Source organism: Eutrema salsugineum, unplaced genomic scaffold, assembly GCF_000478725.1.
Source record: "Eutrema salsugineum unplaced genomic scaffold, Eutsalg1_0 scaffold_8, whole genome shotgun sequence".
Taxonomy (NCBI): Eukaryota; Viridiplantae; Streptophyta; class Magnoliopsida; order Brassicales; family Brassicaceae; genus Eutrema; species Eutrema salsugineum.
Window position 1 is genome coordinate 8,941,919 of NW_006256414.1, and position 23,680 is coordinate 8,965,598.

A 23,680-nucleotide genomic window follows, 5' to 3' on the forward strand; every position below is an offset into this window, starting at 1 on the left:
AGCTTCAATCAGCGGCTTCACCATTAGTGTATCATCCTTCATGAGATTTTTCTCACACTTAAAGTTATGAGGAGTTGATGCAGAGGAAGGCTTGGGCTCGTTGAGAACAGGAGGATTGTGATCCTCTTTATCTACTTCGAGGCACTCAAATGGTTTGGTAGTGATGAGCTCATTGCTGGGAACAGAAACAGGTTCTTCTCTTCCTTGGTCAAGGGATTCGATGATGGGAGAATTAGTATCCAAGAGATTTTCATTGGACATGGTATTCTTAACAAATTTGAAGGAGGTTTCTCCATCTAATTCATAAGCTACCCAACATCCATCATCTCTAGATCGAATTCATTCAGCTCTTGAAGCATATTGTCTATCTCTTCATCATCTTGCCGATTCATCTCAGCAACAAGTCGACTAAGCTTGGGACTTAACCGATTTTTTTGTGAACTAAATTGATGGGGGTGAGATGGTTGATGACTTGCCATGGGCGAATACACTTCATCTTGGTAGTGATGGTTCTGATGAGAGTTCCAATCCATGTCGTCTGATTCACTGTAGGCGTATGAATGAGAGTATTGAGCAACACACGGGTAATAACACCCTCGCCCAATGATCTCATCTTCCTCCCAAGGTGAATACATGTTCCAGAGACGTGAAACAAAGAAAAACAAAACGAAAAAATTGAAAAGAAAAAGGTGTCTAAGAGTCGGATTTACTAACCTATGAAGTTTGGCAGAAGCAAGAGCGAATCTCTCCCCGGCAACGGCACCAAAAACTTGATGCGAGCTAGGGTTGCTGTCGCAAAATAGTTTTAAATTTATAAACCCTAGTGTCTGCAAGTGCACAACCGTGCGTTGTAGTACTTAGGGTGTCGATCCACAAGGAGAGTTGTCTTTTCTGCAGAAACTTCAAACTGGATAAGTAATCGAACTCAAAGACCAATGGGGGTTTTTGTATGGGGTTATGTGTCACGATTTCTAAGCTAAACAGGAAATAAAAATAGATCAAAACAAGGATGAAAAACGTGCTGGGAATTAGAGTTCATCTCTAGGGTTCATGATCTATGACACAAGGAATCTTGGTAAGGATTTTCTATGATTCTGAAACTAGGATAGACACTTGTAAGATTAGCCAACTCTCGTCACCCTAATCATCGAATCACTTATTCATGGTAATTAACTCTCGCTCTCATGCCAGAACAAGATCATGCTTTGTAGCTCGGAATCAATCTTGGCTTACGTATCCTCCGTAGGTAGCTTTCGTCTCCTACGACGGTGACGTCCATAAGATCCAGTTCAGGCAATCCATATACAACAATCTCGTGGCTCGGATTTAACCTAGGATTGGACACTGGTTAGCCACTCCAACGTTACCGCATTGAGATTTGGATGAATGGTAAAATCATTTAAAATCGAAATCCTTTAACCTAAAAAACCTAGATGTCATCGGTCATGGGATCCTTTTCGATGGCCCTCTTCACCCAAGAAGGTGACTACTCAGACATGGCTGAGCTTGACAACATCATTATTGGTTTTGAAAAAGAAAAGCAGTAAAGTAAAAGAGATTGCATAAACTGAATAGATTGATGAAAAGAAAGAACAAAGGTTCAAGAGAAAAATCTATATCTCCCTAATCTAAACCTAAGAAACAAAAGTTTGGTGCCTCCCTATCAAGGGGAAAGGAGCACACACGAAATTAGGTCTTCTAAAATACATATTATTAGGTCTCCAAGTTTTTCTGATCGTCCTTAGGGCTTCTTTTGCAGAGAGAATGAGTTGGGCTTTAAAACTGGCTATTGGGCAGTTTATGGGCTTGTCACAGAGTTGGGCTTCTCCAGGTCTGGAAAATGGTGTTCCACCGTGTGTGAAGGCTCTGAAGCGTGGCCAGGATGTTGTTCACCGCGGTCACGAGCTCCTGGACCGCGGTGGTTGGTCTATGACCTCCAAACTTCATTCCTTCTCTTGCTTCTTTCACAAGACTGCAGAACATGTCTTTAGTAAATTGGAAATAACTTGTGATCCAACCTTTAGATTGCTTTTATTCCACTTGTATTGGAAAGCTGGTTGTGTCCTTTATCTTGTTTACAAATGTGAGCTTGATCGGATGGTGAGAAGGTCTTCATCGGATGTGAAACTTCTGACGGTTCGAAATAGGCCAAAAGTGATTTTTCTCCAATTTGCATTGCTTTTGCCTAAGTAACCTGAAAAGTCTTTTAAAACTCCCAAACATGGAAAACACTTATAAAACCTTCAAAAGTGATTGAAAAAACCTGCATAAGGTACTGAAAGTGATCCATAAAAAGGGTCAAAATCAGGTGTTATCACATACATAGCTCTTAAAAGGAGACTTAAGGAGAGATGAATCTCCTAGCTGAGAGAGGATGATCCAAAAGTTGAAGAAAGAAGTTTGACACTAACCATCAGATCTGTTCGCCACCGCCTCAAAAACACCGATAGAGAACCAAACGCAGAGGAGAAAGGGCTAACTAATCCGGACAAAACCGGAACTTTGTTATCCGATCAACGTCAGGAATTACAAATCCGATATATACGGAAAAAAACTCTGATCAAATGATCCAGAGTAAACGAGAAAAAACTTCCTCTCTCTCTGAAATATATGAAAGAGAGAAGAGAGAAAGGAGCAAAAAACTCTCCTAAATTGCCCCTTCAGTCGCCTAAGGAGAAAGAAGAGAGCGGTTTTGGTTTTTTATATATAATATATGTTATTAAAGAGAAAGAGGAGGGAGAGAAAGAGGAGGGAGAGAGGGAGAAAAAAATTATGGTTTCACTTTTCTTTTTGAATCTAAATCATACTTTTTTTTTTAATCTAAATTATGGTTTCACTTTTCTTAGTACTTCTTCACTCAATAACTCATATCATACAACACAAATGAATAAAATATTGAAGTCGGAATGAATAAGGCGGTGAGTTCGTAAATGAATGGATATAACAGAGGGCGAAGCGTAGCGAGCAAATGAAAGAAAGAAATTCGTTCTCGTTGAATGACTTGTTATAAAATGGATAATCATTATCCATTCTCAACAATAAATTATTATATCTCTTGCCGACATTGTTACTGTCAATAAAATTATCGTCTCAAATATTTAACTCATTTCATAGCATTATAAATAGATTAACCTTATATAAAGAGGTGATCTGAAATCAATAAGAGAAATCATTCTCTCTTTCGTGTTTCATTCTCTCTCTCTTTTCATAAGCCTACATAATATAATATATAATATATACACACAAATATATCTTACCTTATATATATATATATATATATATATATATATATATATATAAAAGTTTATAACATATGATCAGTATGATCGTTTTTCGATCAGACCTAATACCGAAGAAGTGAAATTTGATTTATGTTCAATCCGTTTGTGTTTATTATTATGATCAGAATGATAGGCGCTGCCTTCTCCAAACCGATTATTATGGTAGATTAGATCTCCTCAGATCAGATATATAATTAGTTTATGATCATACGATAGTTGTCTCCTCAGATTACAGCTTCCATATAATAAATGTCTCGCTTTATGCAAAGTTCCACATAAAATGTTTGAAAACAAAATATCTAAAAGAAATTTAAGAAAAAATTTTGAACAACAAAATAAAAAAAATGTCCAGAAGACATATATAAAAAATTTTAAGAAAAACTTTATGAAAAAAAATATCCAAAAGATATATATGAAAACGTTTTTGAAGAACTGCTTAATAACTTTCGAGAAGACGATTAACATATATACTAACTGTTTTGAAATATAGTTATTAATTTTCTGTTTTATTATTTATTTATGTTTAACTATTCAATTTTTTTTATCAATATGGTTATAGACATTGAAATATGTCTTTAAAAAGTCTGAACTTCCAAAAAAGCTAAAAAGCTTCAGAAACAACAAGTTTTTGAAGAGCTAAAAGTTCTGGAAGCTATGCGAGTTAAAAATCTCCAGAAGAGTTAAAAAGCTCCGGAAATTTCAAAACTTGAAAACTCCGAAAGAATTAGGAGCTGCAGAAGTTTTATGAATTAAAAACTCCAGAAGAGTTAGAAGTTCCAGAAGAATTAGAAATTCATTAATAGTTAGAATTTCTTGAAGAACTATACACTCTTGAATAGAGAAATTCAAAGATAGTGAAAAGCTCCAAAAAAAGCAAAAAGCTTCAGAAGAGCTAGATTCTAAAAAAACAAAACATTCTATGAGAATGAAATGTTCCAGAAGAATGAAACGTTCCAGCAGAACAAAATGTTATAGAAAAATATATGATGGAGACATGCATAAAGATGGTAATTTTTTTAAGATAGTAAACCTGAATTTTACTAGTATATAACATAATCGGTTTAAGCCATCTCGGTGTAATAATGGTATTAAGAATTTATGTGAAAAAAATCTGAAGTTTTTTGCACATAGCATGTCTTGAGACCATCATGAGAGATAACTCACCATTTTTGGTTGAACGGTTATTAGATATGATGGTTGGATTTCTTTAAGCAGTCCCTAAACTATACTCGATTAAGTGAAAATCAGTTCAAACTGAATGGGCAAGAAAAGTCATCATCACATGGGGTATTAAGAGTCCACTAAAGAATTTGATGCATAATTCCTGACCCAAATGGGTTAATTGGATATGATGTTGGTCCTAAAAAAGGATTCAAATAATGAATAAACCTGAAGTATCATCATCTCGAGGGGGAGAATTAAAGAATCCCATATCAAAAGTAGTCGAACATCCAGAAGATTATGTTCACACTTGAAATGAGTTTTATGGATAATTTATGAAGTAGATCGAGAAATTCGCAAAACTAAAAATGGTGAAATTTAATCTTCATGTTTTGGTATTGAACAGCTAATGAATGAGATTTCTCAAAATGAATTATCATTGGAAATTATGGATCCTTGTATAAATGATTTAGAACTTGAAATTCAAAGGATAATTCATATGTAAATGCCAGATATACAATGAAAAAAATATCAATTCTAGCTCAAAATACTCCAAGAATATGTCCCTGAAGGACGATTTATCAATAAAGAGTCTATGGCACGTAAGAAACTTGATAGACTACTTTGGTTCCAAATATAATATTCTCAAAAGGAAAGGAGCAAATATATGTTGAAAAGAAGATGAATCTCCTGAAGATATCCGTTGATATGGTTAATAATAAAATCAGGTACCTGAATGATATCATTGATAATGATAAAAAGATCTTGATTAATCATATCATTACGTGAAAAGATGGATGATGTGCTGCGTGGTGAGGGAACAAGTTTTACCCTAGTAAAAAAAAAATGAAACCGTAAGTGCACAGCTAATCAGTCATAGTACTTAGGGATCCAATCCACAGGGATTGTGCCTATTATTTTTCTACGGTTTCTAAGTTTATGTCTAGACTAAATCGGTTTAAATGGGTTGGTGTTTGTCACAAAATTAACTAAAACTAATGAAAGCAAATAAATCTATCCCAAAAGGCAAGTAGAAAATCGAATGAAAGCAAACAAAAACAGTGAAGAAAAGAGATGAAAGAAAGTTTCTCTATTGATGAACTCAAAGTTGGAGAATCCTCTCTAAAAATCGCATAAAACGGCTGGAAAAAGTGTTTCTGTAAAAAGTATGAAGGTGATATCTAAAAATGACCTAAATGATAAGTATTTATAGTCTTCAATACTCCAAGGTCTCTAGGGTTCCGGAATGGAGGCTGGAAAATGATTTGGGCTTCAGAAATGGGCTTCTTAAGTCGGAGATATCTGGCCGCGGTCGCGTGAAGCGTGACCGTGGGGAGTGGGGAATAGGTGCTTGGCCACGGTCGCGTGGCTCTGGCCGTGATGAATGGCCTGTTTGCCGCTGTCCCGTAACTTGCTGGCCGTCTTCAAATGTCTCCGGGGAAAATGGAATATCTTGAGATCTAACCGTTTGAATGTCTTCAAACCAAGTGCATTTGCAATCTGGTTGAGTCTTTTGTTAAGTGTTCAATTTTGGGGGTTATCAGAGGGTGAGAAGGTCTTCGTCTCTCCATGAGAATTCTGACAGTCTAAATTTATCCAAAAGAATCTTTTTGTTCCAATTTGCGCATCTTTCTCCCAAATTACCTGAAAAGTCTTTTAAAATCCGAAAACATAGAAATCCTTTGAAAACCTTTAAAAATGGAGTAAAAACACCTGGAGAATATATTAAAGTAATCCATAAAAATTGTCAAAATCCAGTGTTATCAATGGAATCAAAGACAAAATAACTTTCAACGATAATTGAGATAGTGCGCAATTTGATATAAATGAGAATCATAAATCTACCTTTGTAGATGAGTGAAGAAAGTGAAAATATTGGCCAAAATGTGAAAAGAGGCAATCAAGTCTATGCTAAGCTCATATATGAAAAATGAGAAACTTTTGGACCAGCAGTCCAAACATTAAAAGTAATATTAAGTTTGGCAGAAAATGAACAACTTGAATTGTGCCTTATAAATGTTGTAACATCGCTAAATAAAAAATCTCCGAAGGATTTAATCTTTGAAGGATTAATAATATTAGAGTTATGTTCCCGGAAACTCTACTTGATGAGTATATATTCATTACATAGGGTTTAATAATTTTAGTTAAGGTTAACCGATAGATGGATCAAAGAAAGTGATTCTTGATTTAGTCATAAGATATGATGCGTTTAAGAAAAGAAAATTATGTTTAGTTTGTTTTGCAGGTATCTCAACTGAACATCTCACCTCGAAAGATCCCAGCAGGATCTAACATATAGAAAAGCTCAGATTTAAGCATTTCTAAAGAAAGTGCTATTTAATCCTCCCTACAAAATATTTTGAACTTGAAATTCATAAAGCTTGGAAGTGCTCCACAAGAATTATTGTTCCTGAAGAACAAAATTCATCGGAGTCAGTAAATGAACTCAAGGTTCAGTTAAAAACAAGAAGGACTGTAGACTCTAAAATTCTCTAGAAGAGAAAGAAAATTAGAAAATAAAGTAAAAGGATTCCAGAAGAATCAATAAAAATAAATGTCTTCAGAGCTTGTGGTCATTACACATGAAGATGTAGTATCATTCGAGACCAAATGGATCATTGTTCAAAAAGAATGAGAAAAAATAAGAAGTCACAAGATATAAAGCCCGATCTGTGGCATAAAGTTTTTCTCAAAGACCAGAAATTGATTATGAAAAGAGATTTTCCCCCGTTATGGATATAATCACATTCAGTAATGTATTGATGAAAATCTCAGGAGGATCAAGGATGCCTAAAGCATCTGAAAATTTTATTTGGTCAAGTTATATTGATCAAAAGAAGGGTTTGAAATGAAGATCTTGAAAAGTCAATATAATATATTTCATGAAAAGAGCATGACTAACTCGAAGTATAGACCAGAAGTCCAAAGAATTGAGAATGACGATTGTACGAGTTTGTTCACTAAAACTTTACTTATAAAGATCTCAAAAGATGGTGTATATAATTGGAATGCATTTTTGAAGATGATGCTTCCAGGGGGAGAATTGTAATGGTATGCGTGGCTGCACTTTTTCAAAATTGCTATGGTTTTTTTTTCCATGAGATTTTTCTATAACAAGGTTTTTAACAAGGCAGCAAAGAAGACACAAAAAGATAAAACATCTAAAGAGGAATAATTCCAGAAGAAGTATGATAATGCGTGTGGATGCATTTTTTTTGCTATGGTTTTTATCCTGTTGGGTTTTTCTATAACGAGGTTTTTACTGAAGCATCAAAGAACACGCAAGAAGATATGTATCTAAAAAGAAATGTATAATTCAAATGAAGATTGTTTATTACACTGATGAGATCAAGACGAATCAACGATCTATGAAGAGAACAAGATTCATGGTTTTTATTCTAATGAATTTTTCCATAGTTAAGATTTTTAATGAGACAGTACGTAATACGTTAATGAAGTGATGGATAATCAAAGGGAAGTGTTATAAAATGGATAATGATTATCCATTTTCAACGATACAATATTATATCTCTTGTCGACATTATTATTGTCAATAGAATTACCGCCTCAAATATTTAAGTCATACTTTCACAACACTAACTATCTAGTTCAGACACTAGGTGATCAATCAAGCATACATCCATTAAGAATAAGAATAAACAGAGAACATAACTAAAATCCCAGATCAAAAAACCTAGATGTCTTATTCGATTATGAGAGCCCCTTTCGGGAACCCTATGTCCAACTCAAGATCTACTCAGCCATTGCTGAGGTCGACATCACCAATGATTTTAATGGAAGCAATCAAAAACAGTAAAGAAAAGAGATGAAAGAAAGTTTCTCTATTGATGAACTCAAAGTTGGGGAATCCTCTCTAAAAATCGCATAAAACAGCTGGAAAAAGTGTTTCTGTAAAGAGTATGAAGGTGATATCTAAAATTGACCTAAATGACAAGTATTTATAGTCTTCAATACTCCAAGGTCTCTAGGGTTCCAGAATTGAGGCTGGAAAATGACTTGGGCTTCAGAAATGGGCTTCTTAAGTCGGAGATGTCTGGCCGTGGTCGCGTGAAGCGTGACTGTGGGGAATAGGTGCTTAGCCGCGGTTGCATGGCTCTGGCCGTGGTGAATGGCCTGTTGGCCGCTGTCCCGGAGCTTGTTGGCCGTCTTCAAATGTCTCCGGAGCAAATGGAATATCTTGAAATGCAACCGTTGGAATGTCTCCAAACCCAGTGCATTTGAAAGCTGGTTGAGTCTTTTGTTAAGTGTTCAATTTTGGGGGTGAACAGATGATGAGAATATCTTTATCATGAAGATTTTTAAGTGTTCCAATTTGCACCTCGTTCTCCCAAATTACCTGAAAAGTCTGTTAAAATCCAAAAAAATAGAAATCCTTTGAAAACCATTGAAAATGGAGTAAAAACACCTACAAAAGATATTAGAAAAATCCATAAAAATGATCAAAATTCAGTGTTATCAACTCCCCCAGACATTTGTTTATCCTCAAACAAAACAAAGACCAAATCTCGGTGAGAAGTTTGAAAACGCAGGAACTAACAAAATCTTAGAGACCATACTTCTAGACTAATATCAATCATTATGCATCAATCTGGGATAGTCTAGAAAATTCTCACCAAAAATACGAGTATAACTAGTCCGTTAATCCGTCATGTGGAAATCTATGCACTTAGATTTAACTTCCAGTCAATGATGCGGTGAGGATCTAGAGTTGCGTTTTTTAACAAGCCCATTGGTCCTCAAAAAGATTTAAATTTATAAAATCCTAGTGTCTGCAAGTGCACAGATGTACGTTGTAGAACTTAGGGTGTCGATCCACAGGGAGGATGTATAATCTGCAATAAACAACAAACTGGGAAGTAAACAAAGTCATAAACTCATGTTTTTGGTTAAGAATCCTTAATTAAACCTAATCTAATATTCACAGGAAATAAGATGCAATGCATATGAATTGTTAAAAGAATATCTCAAGCATATCAACTCAAACTATATATCTAAACTTATAGCTGGCGATTTAGACTTCTCCGATTTACTATAATCATGCATTAAATATTGAATTCATCTGCTCACATCTTCTCTACAGGTAGCTCTCGGCTCCTATAGCGACAATGTTCTTCTGAAGCTAGGTATGGATTATCTGATACAGCTTTCTCGTGGCTCTGATCGATCCTAGGCTCAGAGAATAGGTCATGAATCTACTCTCATGCAATATGAACAACTTAGAAGAGGTGAGATCCAAAATATGGTCTAGAAACTTAGAAATCCTAATAGATATGTATGCCTATGGAAAACTCTTCAAACAACTTGACTCTCTGGGACAGATCAACATGATGCAAGGAATGATAAAAGACATGAAAGAATGAAAAAGATGAAACACAAAAGTTAATTAGATAGAAAAGAGAAAGAACAATGGATCAGGGGAAGAATCCTCATCTCCATCGCTTAACCCTAGAAAAACAAAGTTTGGTGGCTCAAAATCTCATTACAGGAGCACACACCCATTAAGGACTGCTAAGAAATGTATTTATAGGTCCTAAGGTCTTCCAGGTCTCATTTAGGGCTTCTTTGAAGAGAAATGACAAAGTGGGCTTTGATGTTGGGCCTTGTGGCTTGTATTTGGTCCACCGGTGCTGAAAGTCTTCCGGGGCAGGTAAAATGCATGTTTGCCGCGAGTGAGTGTCTTCTGGGACCGGTGCATTTGGTCAACTTGTTCTCTATGTATCTTTTGATTACACTGTTGGATCTTCGTGATGTAAAGTGCTATGGAAAGCTGGTTGTCTCCTCTTGAATGTCTCTAAAATTGAGTAGGATCAGACGGTGAGAAAGTATTAATTTGAGGCTGAACTTCTGACGGTCTGACTCTATGCTAAAAATGTGGATTTCTTCCATTTTGCCATTTTTTTCCTAAGTTTCCTGAAAAGAGCCTTGTAACTACAAATACATGAAAATCATAATAAAAGTTCCTAAAACTGATTAAAACCTTTGAAAAAGCATTTGAAATCAGTGGTGAAAATGGGTACAAATACGGTGTTATCAACTCCCCTAGACTTAGACTTTGTTTGTCCTCAAATGAAACAAGATCAAATCTGGAAAAAATATTATTCAACAGAAATGAGAGGGAACTCAAAAATATCAGCAACCATATTTCTAGACCTTAACTATGGACAATGCATGAATCAGATCAAATCTAGAAAATTCTCACCAAAATACAAACATAACTCGTCCGTTAATCCGTCATGCGAAAATCCACACATTTAGAACTAACTTCCAATCAACTAGCTCTTAACATTCATTTTATGTTTCAGTCTCATCAAAAGGATATTAAAGAAGGCATTCAAGGTTAGGTATCAAAAAGCTTTTAGTGGTAAGGCTTGATGTGTTTAGGGTTATCTTTTCTGGAGAGACAGGACATTATGCAAACAGAAAGAGAGGATGGAACTGTCAATGCCCCCACAGTTTCCAATCACATTCTCCTTGCTTCAAGATTTCTGATCTCCTTCCTTCAGGTTAATTTTATAACTCCCCCAGACTTGGATTTTGGTCTATGTTGTGAATCCATAACTCCTTAGGTTCAAATGATTTTGGCTTCTAAGACTCTTTAGGCCTTTGGTTTCTTTTCCTTTCTTCCTTTTTTCTCTTTTTTCATTTGTTTTCATCTTTTTTTATGAAAGGGGAAACCGCCTTTTGACTTAGAGTCTTAGGGAGCACAAAAATTACATTTAAGAATGAGCTTTTTGAGACATCATGAGGCTTGCTGAGGTTGCATGGTACACTTCCCTCCCGGTTTCATTTATTCCTTCTCTTGAGTGACTGAAAACTATGTTGTTCCTCCCTCTCTGGTGTTTTTGCACATATCTGTCGACATAGACTTAAAAGAGAATGCATGAGGTTTGAACATAAAGGTTTGGGTTAAGGGTTGAGGTACTAGCTAAAGATGGACTGGCCATCTAGGACAACAAAGAATGGTAACAATAAGGTAGAGATGTCCTAGATGTATATCATGATGCCTTCTTAAAACCTGTGATGAGAAAAGTAGATGTCAAGATTAAGTCCAAGTAAAATAAGCTAGTATATCCTGTCGGAAAAGATCTCTATGAATAGAATTCCTCTGGTCGGATTTCATAGTGTAAGTACTCTAGCTACCGCCTAGCTAGTACTAAACCTTGAACGAGCTTTTTATGAATAATTGGTGTAGAAGCAAACAGGTTGGTTATTATCATTGATTTTGTCATTATTCCCTCAAAATGTATTTGACCTATGAAAATACTTTTTGAAACTCAAAAGACTTTTGAAAAGTTTTAAGAAAAATCAAAAAAATTGAAAAATTTTAAAGAAAAATTCTGAATGCAAGGGCTCATGCAATAAAATGTGGTTAGAAATGGATGAAATCCTCCCCCAGACTTAAATCACATTGTCCCCAGTGTTAAATAAATCAGGCAAGGATGAGTAATAGAGTCTGTTAAAAATTTAAGAGATGAGAGAAAAGAAAACTTACCTGGTGTTGGTGATGGATTGTGAGGTGGTTGTGGAGGTGGTAGGATATTGAATGGTGGATGGTGGATGATGTGGAGTGGTGCTTGATCAAATTTGGATTGATTTGAATCAAGGTTGAGGTGGAAGTGGCCAAAGTTGGCCGAACTGGTGCTGGCCGCGGGTCAAGGTGTCGCGGCCGCGGTGGGACGCTTGCTGGCCACGGCTGAAACCTCCTTTGGCCGCGGTCTGCTCTTTTTCTTTTTTTTTCTTTTTTTTAAATGCATACTAAGGCCTGTCCTAAATAAGAAAAACAAAACTTTAATAGAAAAAGAAAGTTAAACAAAAACAAATAAGTATCTAAATGAGTTTCCTCCCATCACGCGATTTCATTTATAGTCCTTAGCTAGACTTTGCAGAGAAAAAGACACAGTTCAAATAAAATCTTGTCCTACGACAAGTCCTTTTCGAAATCCTCTTGTTTTCTCTTGCAGGTTCTTCATCACTCCAGAGTTCTTCTGGTTCAAATGTCTGGGCTTTATAATTTTCTCATTTGCTCTTCATAGAAGATTTCCTTGTCGATATTTGCAAAATAAACTCTCCGGTTGGGCCAATCCATGATGGTTCCAGCAGTTGCTAAGAAAGGCCATCCAAGGATAACTGGATATGAGTCATCTTTGGTCTTCACTATGTATAGATTGACAGGTGCTATGCAATCTCCAATCCTTAGAGGAATGTCTCGGGCTATCCCTCTTGGTGTTGCACTTGAATCATATGCTAAGCTAATCTTTGTCCTGGTACTTGAAATGTGCTTAATGCCAAGTCTCAAAGCAGTAGCTTTGGACATCATGTTAATGCAAGCTCCAGAATCACAAAGAATATTGAGTAATCTTTCACATCTAATGTCACAAGAGATAAGAAATTGACATTTGTCTTGAACTTTGTGCAGAGTTCGAACTGGTCTACCTTCTAAGACGTGTGTGAACAAGTATTTCATCTCTTGAATAGATTCTTTGCTATCACAGAAGAAGTGGCTGATCATGTAGTCTCTACATGCTTTGGCAAATGAAATTCCTTCGGGCAGAGTTTGAACTACTGGATTGAACTCTTCAAGTGCTTCTTTGCTGATCTTGTTTGTGTAATCATTGGCTTCTTGGGGATCTTTGAGATGGATCCTGTAAACAGCTGCATCAGGTGATGATCTAGGAAAAGATAGATACATGGCTCTTCTGAAATAAGTGTAGATGTTCTCCTTAGTCTCCTTGCTGTATCTGAAGAAAACTTGAAGGCAGCCTTGCTTCCAGATGTCATCGAATCCATGGTAGAGAGGAATGGACTTCACAAATTTGTTGAATTCGATTAGTCTCTCTCTTCACAAATTTGTTGGTTATTGGTTCTGAGTTGTCATCAGATGAATAGTCCCCAGGGTTTGGATCTTCAACAAACAAACCATACTTTTCATTTTCTGAGAATTGCTCTTGAAGCTCATTGTCACAAGTGTAAACCATGTTGCAAGATGCATAAGTGTTGTATTCCTCCTTTTCATTTGATGCTTGTGCAGTGATTGAGAAAACAGCTTGATCAAACAACCTAGATCTGCTCACATGAGGTCGGTCTTCAGTTGAACAGGTTTCAGGAAGAGGTTGAAAGGACTCCCAGTATGAAGAATCATGCTCCACTGCAGGTGAAGAGCTCGGAGCTCGGATCCGCGGTGGAAATTGTCCTGGCCGCGGGTGAGGTGCTTGCAGCCGTGGTCAGCTACTCTCGGTTCACCATGCTTGCTTCTTCAATCTCTTCTTCTCCATTGTTGTTCTCCTGCTCTCAGTGGTTGTCAGGCACGTCTAGGATATCCGAATCTTTGGTTCCAGTGTTCAGATCATACTCCTTATGACCTTTAGAAAGTTTTTCAACTTTTTCTTCTACTTCACCTAAAGCATAGACAACTTTATCTAAAGTAGCATCAAGCTCTTTCGTCTTGTTTTCAACCTTAGCTACGCCTTACCACAGCTCCAATGTGTAGTCGTAGGTCTGGTTCTTGCTTTCATTCAGCTCCTTGTCCAAGTCATCGATCTTCAAAGTTAGGGTTTGCAGCTCCCTTTCACTTTGCCGAATGTTAAACTTGTTCTTATCTTGCTCTTCTTCGACAGACTCCATTCTCTAATTCAACACTTAATTGTCTTTAGTTCTCTGATCCTCTAGTGTCTCACGTGCTCAGAGAGGTCATCAAACCTCTTGTTGAGGTTGATGGTGATGGCATTTATCCTTGTTCGCAGGGCAGCTTCGATGAGGGCTTGGGAGGCAAGGACTGATTCACCTTGGCTTCCAATCGATTTAGCAGGATGTTAAATCGATTGTTCTCATAGTTCTGGTGTAGAATTTGATGAGGTAAAGGATGATATGGTTGGCGGTTCACCAGGTGTGACGAATAGGGCTCATCTCGGTGGTGTGGAGCTCGCGAGTCTCCATGGTAATGGTTCGGATGGTTCGGATGGTTCGGCCGAACAAGATGATCGGAATCACGGCTGGATTTTGATTCACATGCGCAGAAAGCTTCATACAGGTTGCAAAACCTTCACTCGGGATTAGGATTTCTTCTCGAATGATCCATGCTTCAAGGATTCTGAAACTAGGGCAAACAGAAGAAAGAATAAGCAGAAAAATAAAAAGTTAGGGTGTTTATAAGCTCGGTTTACTTCCTATGATGTTTTGGCAGAAACTAGACATATATATAGTCATCTGCGGCTTCAACCTCCCAGGTTTAGACCTCCAGCGACTAAAAACCTCCCCGGTAACGGCGCCAAAAACTTGATGTAGTGCAGGCCTAAGGTTGCGTTTTTTAACAAGCCCATTGGTGGGCTTGCGGGCCTAGGGTTGTTTTTTAACAAGCCCGTTGGTCCTCCTTAATTTTTAAATTTATAAAACCCTAGTGTCTGCAAGTGCACAGATATACGTTGTAGGTCTTAGGGTGTCGATCCACAGAGAGGATGTCTAATCTGCATAAAACAACAAACTGGAAAGTAAGCAAACTCATAAACTAATCAAATTTGGGGTTTTTGGTTAAGATCCTAAACTAAACCTAATCTAATATTCACAAGAGATGCAATGCAGGATGAATTGTAAAAAGAACATCTAAAGCATATCGACTCAAACTAAAGACTCTTAAACTCATAGGTGGCGATTTAGACATCTCCGGTTTGCTCTAATCGATGTATGGTGGCATTTCCAATTAGCTTCCGAGCGATTTATCTTCATCTGTTTCTGGGAATCTGCATTGAACTAGAATATACACATGTATGATTAACCAATTGTCGTCATCTTAATCAACTAATCTCTTAGATCTAGCAATTAACTCTCGCTCTCATGCTAAACTTAAGATCATGCATTGAACATTGAATTTTTCTGCTCGCATCTTCTCTATAGGTAGCTTTCGACTCCTATAGCGACTATGTTCTTCTGAAGCTAGGTACGGATGATCTGATACAGCACTCTCGTGGTTCTGATCGATCCTAGGCTCAGAGAATAGGTCATGAATCTACTCTCATGCTTTACGAATAACTTAGGGAAAGAATATGGCTAAGAACAATAGAGATCCTAATCGATATATATATGATTGTCGATATCTTCAAATAACTTGACTCTCTGGGACTAATCTACATGATGCAATGAATGATAAAAGACATAGAAGAATGCAAAAAGAATGAAACAGAAAAGTTAATAAGATAAAAACGAGGAAGAACAATGGATCTGGGGAAGAATCCCCATCTCCATCGCCTAACCCTAGAAAAATAGAGTTTGGTGGCTCAAAATCTCATTATAGGAGCACACAGCCGTTTAGGGCTGCTAAACAATGTATTTATAGGTCCTAAGGTCTTCCAGGTCTCATTTAGGGCTTCTCTGAAGAGAAATGGCGAGGTGGGCTTTGATGTTGGGCCTTGTGGCTCGTCTTAAGGTCCACCGGGGGTGAGAGTCTTCCAGAGCAGGTAAAACATGTGTTTCCCGCGGGTGAGAGTCTTCCAGGACTGGTGAACTGGGTCAACTTGTTCTCCATGTATCTTTTGATTGCCCCGTTGGATCTTTATGATGTAAAGTGCTATGGAAAGCTGGTTGTCTCCTCTTGATTGTCTCTAAACTTTAGCTGGATCGGACGGTGATAAAATCTTCATTTAAGGCTGAAATTCGGACGGTCTGACTCTGAGCTAAAAATGTGGATTTCTTCCATTTTGCCATCATATTCATTAAGTTTCCTGAAAAGAGCCTTGAAACTACAAATACATGGAAATCATAATAAAAGTTCCTAAAACAAAGTAAAACCTTTGAAAAAGCATTTGAAATCAATGGTGAAAAGTGGTCAAAAGTTTTAAATTTATAAAACCCTAGTGTCTGCAAGTGCACAGAGGATGTCTAATCTGCAATAAACAACAAACTGGGAAGTAAGCAAAGTCATGAACTCATGGGATTTGTGGTTTTTGGTTAAGAATCTTAAACTAAACCTAATCTAATATTCACAGGAAATAAGATACAATGCATATGAATTGTTAAAAGAATATCTCAAGCATATCGGCTCAAACTATAGATCTAAACTCATAGGTGGCGATTTAGAGTTCTCCTGTTTACTCTAATCGATGTCAAAGCATTTCCAATTAGCCTCCAGGCGATTTATCTTCATCTGTTTCTGGGATCTGCATGGAAGTAGAATAGACACGTGTATGATTGATCAACTCTCGCCATCTTAATCAACTAATCACTCAGATCTGACAATTAACTCTCGCTCTCATGCCAAAAATACGATCATGCATTAAATATTGAATTTGTATGCTCACATCTTCTCTACAGGTAGCTCTTGACTCCTATAGCGACTATGTTCTTCTGAAGCTAGGTAAGGATGATCTGTACCGCACTCTCATGGCTCTGATTGATCCTAGGCTCAGAGAATAGGTCATGAATCTACTCTCATGCAATATGAACAACTTAGAAGAGATGAGATCCACAATATGGTCTAGAAACTTAGAAATCCTAATCGATATGTATGCTTATCGAAAACTCTTCAAACACTTTGACTCACTGGGACAGATCTACATGATGTGATGAATGATAAAAGACATGAAAGAATGCAAAAGATGAAACAGAAAAGTTAATTAGATAGAAAGGAGAAAAAATAATGGATCAGGGGAAGAATCCCCATCTCCATCGCCTAACCCTAGAAAAACAAACTTTGGTGGCTCAAAATCTCATTACAGGAGCACACACCCGTTTAGGACTGCTAAGAAATGTATTTATAGGTTCTAAGGTCTTCCAGGCCTCATTTAGGGCTTCTCTGAAGAGAAATAGGGAAGTGGGCTTTGATGTTAGGCCTTGTTGCTCGGATTTGGTCCACCGGGGGTGAAAGTCTTCTGGGGCAGGTAAAATGCATGTTTGCCGCGAGTGAGTGTCTTCTGGGACCGGTGCATTTGGTCAACTTGTTCTCTATGTATCTTTTGATTACACTGTTGGATCTTCGTGATGTAAAGTGCTATGGAAAGCTGGTTGTCTCCTCTTGAATGTCTCTAAAATTGAGTTGGATCAGACGGTGAGAAAGTATTCATTTGAGGCTGAACTTCTGACGGTCTGACTCTGAGTTAAAAATGTGGATTTCTTCCATCTTGCCATCTTTTTCCCTAAGTTTCCTGAAAAGAGCCTTGAAACTACAAATATATGGAAATCATAATAAAAGTTCCTAAAACTATTAAAACCTTTGAAAAAGCATTTGAAATCAATAGTGAAAATGGGTACAAATACAGTGTTATCAGACATCTAGCTTTTAACATTCATTAAAAATCTCAGTGGTTCTCATCAAAGAAAGTATAAGCAAGGCGATCTAAGCTAGGTATAAAAAAGGGCTCCTTTTAGGGGTGAGGTTTAAAGTGTTTTTGGGTTATCTGAAGATTTGGAAGATGCAAGATATTATGCAAAACCGCAAGAGAGAGAGTAGACCTGTTGGCACTCGCAATTTTCAGTCACTTCTCCATGCTAAGCATAATCTTTTCTCCTCCTATTGTAAACAGCTTTTTCCCACAAACTTAGATCTTTTCCGAGAATCAGAAAGATGGTCTCCAAAACTCCATATAATCGAAAACTCTAGTTCGCCTCAGGTGTAAAATTTGATCCTTTTAGACACTCTAAGACTTTATCTCCTTTCCTCTCTTATTTTCGTTTTTTTTAAATGAAAGAAGGAATGTCTTTTATAGAGAGAGAGTCTAAAGGACGAAATTGTACCAAGATTTTGAAGTTTTTCCAAAGCAAGCTGAGTTTTCTCCAGATGTTGAATCCTTCCTGAAAGATTTCTGGCAAATTCACAGGTCTTCAGTGACTGAAAACTGCGTCGTTCCTCTTTTCTCCGACGTTTTTGCACGTCTCTGCTATTATAAACTAAAGAGAGAGTATTTAAGGTCTGAAAATAAAAGATTGGGTGAAAGTATGGTACCAGCTAAAGATGAATTGGCCATCTAGGACAACAAAGAGTGGTAAAAATGAGGAAAAATATGTCATTGATGTGTATCTCGATGCCTGCCTATAATCAATGATGAGAAATTTATTTATCAATATTAAGGTCAAATAGAACAAGCTAGTATATCCTGTCAGAAAGAATCTCCATGAATAGAAATCCTCTGGTGGGAGTTCGTATTGCAAGTACTCTAGCTACCGCCTAGTCTAGTACTAACCACAAATGAGCCATCATGCATAGTGTAGAAGCAGGCAGGTCTAAATCATCATAGTTTTGTTTCAAACGTTCCTGAAAAAATACTAAAAGTCGCATAGGTTACATCTAAAGATTTAAAAAGTACTTGAAAATGAAAAACAAAGCAGAGAAATAATCAGTACGGATAGACATCCTCCCCCATACTTAAATCACATTGTCTCCAGTGTGAAAAAGTTGGTGAGAAGATGGTAAATAAAAGCAAGATAGTCTAAAAATAAAAGAAAAGAAAATGATGATAGAACTGTGGGGATGGTGAGATGAAGATGCAATGCTGGTTGAAGCAATCCTCCTCTGATGAGTCTGCATCGATCTGGTGCTGCTCTTGCAGGTTAGTGACGATGCGCTCAAAACGTCGTCCCTGTCTCTCAACTCTGTCCTCCAGGTCAGACTGTGTGCGTGATGATGTCGATGATGAAGTGTGGTTGGTGGAAACTGATGGCTGATAGCGAGAACGTGCTGCAGCTACGTCGTGCCTGGCCTTAACCACTATGTATTGCCCGATAGTGAGTGGCAGGTGAGGTACAGAGGGTAGAAACTCATCAGATCCCCGTGTCCATTGCGGGCGCGCTCCGTCACAGAGTCTCAGGACTGATGCTGAAGGTAAACAGACTCGGTGTTCCCCGGTACCAGTACAGTACTTGTAACCAAACCTATCTGGATCGAAAGTGGCACGAGAGATAGTGTGATCGCGAGAGAGATAGAGTAAATCATACCAGATGTCCGGAAGTGGAACATCAGATGAGAAATCAAATCCTACAACCTGTAGTATGGCTATAATGGCGCTCCCAAAAGCAGTAGATGCATCCTCACATCCATGTAAATCATGCTTCACCTTTACCATGTTATGTGCGATAATCCAGGACAAAGCAGGCAAGTCAAGGGTTATCCAGAAACGGTATCTGAAGTGTAATAAGCTCGGTCTTCAGGACACATCCCATGATGGCTCGAGAGAAAATCGTGTGTGCCAAGAGTTTGTGCACCACTCTCACCGCAGGGTGAGAAAGAAGGGCTGACTTGGATCTTCCACTATCATAGACACCATGGCCCATCACTCTCCATAAGTCAAAGTCAGGCTCTTCTTCGAGATGAATACCATCAATTTATGGAAGCTTAAGAGCTTCACAATGTTTAGAAATGGTGAGTGAGTAGGACTGTCCGCGGATAAAGAATGATAGAACACCGTCGGATGCTCTGGGGCTCCTCCTCTTCGTGTGGTGAAGGATGACGGTTGCTAGAAACTCGTAAACTAGCTCGGCATAAGTGGGGAGATTCAGCTCCATGTATGGTCTCAGTCCAAGTGCATAAATGTACCAGATAACATCCTCTCTAATCCCAAGCATCTCAAGTGTATGGTAGTCGATGCAAGGTGTCGGTTTAATGTTTAGCTTCTTCAACCTCCTTGCATAGTCGACTCTCAGGTTCATCTCCTTCCCAACGTATCTGATCTTCGGTGGTTCAAGTGTTGTGTGGGCTTCTCGCGAATGTTGGAGCAGCCTCATCACTCGACCTCTTGTTCTAGGTCTGGCTCGGCTCAGCATGTACTCTCCAAGAGTATTATCATCGGTTACTGTCTCAGAGCTGTCACCAGTGCGACGACTCCTTCAAGACTCGGTTCGATCCATATCCCTACAAGACAAGGTAATTCTTGCAAAAAGAGTGAATATGGATGTTGAGTTTAACACATTACCGATCAGGGATACAAATCAGAGTATCAAGAGATTAGTTAAAACAACAAGCAGCCATAATTGATAGTTATTCAAAAAATGAGTAGTTCATGACCAGATTCAGATTTGTGATGTTCTTGACATAGAAATCTTCTAAAAATCGGTTTAATTGAGCAATTTCCATGTAAAATCTATAGGTTGCCTAATATCGATCATTAATCACACAAGAATTGATTGAATTTATCAATTTTACCAGTCCAAATTCAGTTTTTAGAAAGCTTGTAGCTTCCAAATTTCAGAATTCTCAAATCCTTTTAAACCAGGTGTTAAAATCGATTTCCTGACAACCTAGAAGGCTAATCTATTATTCTTAATCTACCAATAATAAACCTAGATTTGAGCCTTTTAACAAAACCCTAAATTATAAAATTGATTAAAATGGCGAGTTTGAGCTTCATACCTTGTTGGAAAGAGAGATTTGATGATAGATTTGGAATCAGCTTTGAAAAAGAGTGAGGTTTGGTCCAAGAATCTCTTAAGAAGCTTAAGAATTGAAAAAGATGTTATATCTCATAAATCTCTAAGTCTCTTGGAATAGAAAAAGAAAAGGAGTTTGATCCAAAAAGTATCTTTCCCTTTCTTTAAAAAGTGTTTTTGTGGCAAAAATGGAAATTTTTCGGGAATTAAAAAATTTACGGGGACTTACCATACTTGTTGGTTACGGAACCGGAAATAGAGAAAGTTTAAAAACTTACGGGAAATCGGAATGAGCTGGATCGGGAATGTTCCGGGAATTGTCGGGAATTACAGGGAATCTCTGGAAACCACCGGGAATCGGGGGTCCCGTCTTCAACGACCAACGGCCGCGGTCAGGAGACACGCGACCGCGCGCGGTAGATCCAAGCTCAGTCACGGGTATATTCACGGTACCGCGGTCGATGCTAGGTTGACAGCGGGTCGAGTGGTTGTGACCGCGGCCAATCCTTTTTTTTGTATTTTTGTTTTATAAGAGTACCTGAAACCTAAAAGGAAAAGAAAACATAAATCGCAAAAGGGGAAAGGAAAAGAAAACATAAATGGGTTGCCTCCCAATTAGCGCTTTTGTTTTAAGTCGTTTAGCTCGACTTAGGTTAAGGGAATCAGGTAAGAGGATACGACACTTCTCTTGATGTGACTTCAATGTTCCCAAGTGTCGTTGATCTGACTTATTCTCCTTGTAATACCAACTTCTTTCCTTTATTCTTCTTGTGGACTTTAAGGTTGCTAAAGACCTTTTTTGTGCTCTCAATTAGCTCTTGGATCTGTTCCTCGTTAGATTCTGTTAAATCTGGTGGGACAATGATCTTGAATTTTGCAAAGGGCCTTGACTTGTGATTTGGCTTCTCCTTGTCCTTCTCTTTTGGCCAATTACCCTTGGTTTCCGAATTGACGTTTGGAACTTCGTCTCAGATGGTGGGATAGAACTTCTTGTGATCTACATTCAGGAAGACGGCATGCCAGTTCGCATGATCAATTACTGCTCTTACTAAAAATGGTCGGCCAAATATGAGTGGCCTTTCTTTGTCTTGATCCATCTCCAGAACTAGGAAGTCTGCTGGAACAATCATGTTTCCAACTAGAATTCGCAGGTCTTGAATCGCCTCTTCGGTATATTTTTGAGAAAAATCTCCAAAAAGTACCTTAACCGTCGATTTCTTTAGTGATTTTATCCCTAGTTTCTCGGAAAATGTCTTAGACATGATGTTTACATTGGCTCCGGAATCGCATAAACAGTCTGTGAACTTGATTCCTGAAATGAAACATTGGAAAGAGAAATATCCCAGATCATTGGCTTTGGCAAGCCTTTGAAACGGGGAACGTTGGGATACCTTAAAGGGTGGTTGTTTTGCATCGACATTCCTGTAAAGGGGTATGAAAACTGAGGCTTCTTTGTCATCTTCATCAGCTGCAGATCTTTCTTCGGGCAGTGTAGTAATAGCGTTGCAAAATCTCTTGGGGTTGTCTTCAACTCTCCCGGGAAGAGCTCCATTCTGACTCTTCATAGAATTAGCTGTCTAGGCAACCTGGACGTCTAGCTTTTTGACGTGAGAAGACAAAGCTTCAAACTTCCCGTTTAGGTCATTGTACATGCAATCCACCTTTACGTTCATGTATTTAACTGCTTTTTCAATTGTCATGACAAGCTGTTGGATAGACTGTTCAAGTCTTACAATTTGCGAAGCTAGCTAGTTTGTTGTAACTCCCTGCTGTTGTCCATATTGATTATTGAATCCTGTACCTTGATAGTTATATGGTTGCGGCTGGAAAGCTCCATTTCCTCCAAAATTTTCACCTTGAAACTTGTTTTGGAGTTATCTTTGCTGCGGTGGGTAATGCTCGTCCTGAGGGTTCTCCACATTTGGATTCCGGTAAGAGAGATTGTTTAAGTTGGCATTCTGGAAGTTGTTGTTGAAACCATTGTTGAAGCGGTTTGGATATGGTGCTTGTGATCCTACATAGTTCACTTCTTCTTCCTGAAAGGTTGGGTTAGTGTGGTTGATCTCACCAAGTCCTTCATCTTCTGCGCCATTGTTGGTCTCAAATGCATGGATTAGGCGATTGTGGCTTTTTAGAAGTTGGCTCATCATGTTCCATAACTCGGTTATCTCCTTATTGTCTGTCCCAGCTAGCTTCATTGAACGATCATATTCCGGACAGTCATTACTATTAGCTTGAGCTAAATTCTCGATGAGGGCTCTTCCTTGTGCTATTGTCTTTTTCCAAAATTTCCAGTGCTGGCTATATCGAGTGAAAGTTTGTACTTTGGTTGCAAACCTCTGTAAAATGTGCTCAGCAGGCTTGTCAGGGAAATCCATGGTAGGGGCAGTCACATTCATACTCTTTAAAACGTTCCCAAGCTTCATAGAAATGTTCGACCGGTCCTTGCTGGAAACTTTGGATTTTGTTTCTCAGTAGGTTCGACCTTGACTTAGTATAGAAGTGGTTCAGGAAAGCGGTTTTACATTCTTCCCAATTACTGATCGATCCTGCAGGCAAAGATTTCAACTAACGGTGAGCTTTATCTGCTAATGAAAAAAGGAACAACTTACACTTAAGATAAACTGTGGGAACTTTTTTTGTCTCATCATGCTGCAGATTTCTTCAAAGAACTTAATGTGATCCATTGGATGTTCAGAAGGAACTCCATGGAACTATTTTTGTTTCACCAAAGAGATTATTTGACGCTTGACTTCAAACTCATTCTTGTTCGGGAATGGTACTTGAATTGCAGATCGTTTTGGAAGTTCTGAGTCGGTGCATCAAAATCAGGTATGGGATGGTTACTGGCTTGTCTCCGGTGTTGATTT

At 38.0% G+C, this 23,680-nt stretch overlaps 1 non-coding gene across 1 annotated transcript; it reads left to right on the forward strand.

The window, feature by feature from the left end:
- The first annotated feature begins 23,181 nt into the window (after positions 1-23,181).
- LOC112082392 lies at positions 23,182-23,288 on the forward strand. Its single transcript, XR_002897064.1, has one exon. It is a non-coding gene; the product is annotated as a small nucleolar RNA R71 (small nucleolar RNA).
- The last annotated feature ends 392 nt before the right edge of the window (positions 23,289-23,680 follow it).